Raw genomic sequence first — 1,471 nt, 5'->3', positions numbered from 1 at the left:
TGTTAGGTTAGAAGGTATATGGATGGGGACAGGATGGCGAAGGAAAGGCAGAACTGGCCTTAAACCATATCCAGGATCAAATCTGCTGACGCCCATTGGATATACTGCCCTAAATTTCCAAGCCAACACAACAAACTGTGCTGGAAGCATAGTACATTCACTTGTTTTCCTTTCCCCTGGCATAGAGCACACACAACACACAAGATGAGTTAAATATTTAAAGAGTAAAGCCAAGACATTTTTCTACTTTTTCTTTCCTTTAGTGATAATTATTCCTGAGCTCCAGATTGAAAGAAGTATGTCAGAATCGTTTCTACACAAGGGGGGGGGGTTGCTGGGAAGGTTTTACATGTTTTATCTCTTTATTAGCTGACTGTAGTGTACCCTTAGGCCACCATAGTGGTTAGCATAAAGTCTTATATAGGTTTTCCCTATATTGTAAGGCATGCCCTGGTTGGCTGAACTTAGTGGGTTTTATTTAAGTCAATTTACAGCTGAGCTGCTCTGGATTCTCTGGCATCTGCCTGGGTTCCCCCGATGCCTCAGTTATTCAGATAAGTGGGTTGGTTTTTTTTTTTTTTTTAGGCTCATGGCTGTACTGCAGACATCAAAGCTTAACGATGTTATCTTTGGAAAAAAGATGTGTAAGAACATCGATTGCTTGACTCTTCTGGGCCTGGGGAACCGTTGCCTGTGGTTCAGGTAAAAATGTTACAAAATAGTGATTTTGGTTGGATCAATGTATGTCCAGAATGGCTCCATTCAGTGGAACTAAACCCTAATTACACGCCGTGGTAGGAAAATATTGTCAGTTTGTATGTTCGGGTAGTTCTGTTACTACACTACAGGAACATCACTCATCCTATCTTTTCCCACCTGGCTGCTTTTAAGGTATAAATAGGTGGACACTCAGGTTGTTATCACATACCAGAATTGGAGGTCAGTTTAAAGTTTACGTTACATAGCTCCTATTTGCAGAATCAGTTGTGGCTTTCAGGGCTTCAGCAGTTGCTTGATCATGTACTTTAGGGAGATTTGAATGAGTTGAGACTCACTGCTTCAGCTGAAGCTTCAACAAATTGTTTTCCTGCTTGACTTCTATGAGGTTCTTTCCAAGGCTCTGACAGAATGACTAATGTAGCTACAGATCTTGACTGTCACTTTAATATATTTTCAACATTGCTTTTATCCAGCAGCAGATCAGTGAAGAGAAAGTTCAAGCAGCATGTAAAGCACGTTATAAACCTGAAGAGACTCTTCTGGCTTCTGTGTTGCTTGAAATTGTTGCTTGGTGTTAAAAGGACTAAAATGGCATAGTAATGCATAAGATCTCACAACAGCCATTGTTAAGTATTCTGGAGCTATATTAGACATGTATATGGAGCTCGTTTAGACATACATGTACTCCTGTAAACTATCCATCTCAAATTACTACAAGAAACCATTAGAATCATAGAATCATAGAATCATT

This window comes from Aptenodytes forsteri, unplaced genomic scaffold (genome assembly GCF_000699145.1).
Source record: "Aptenodytes forsteri isolate BGI_AS27 unplaced genomic scaffold, ASM69914v1 Scaffold143, whole genome shotgun sequence".
NCBI classification, from domain to species: domain Eukaryota; kingdom Metazoa; phylum Chordata; class Aves; order Sphenisciformes; family Spheniscidae; genus Aptenodytes; species Aptenodytes forsteri.
Note: the sequence above shows the minus strand (reverse complement) of the source record.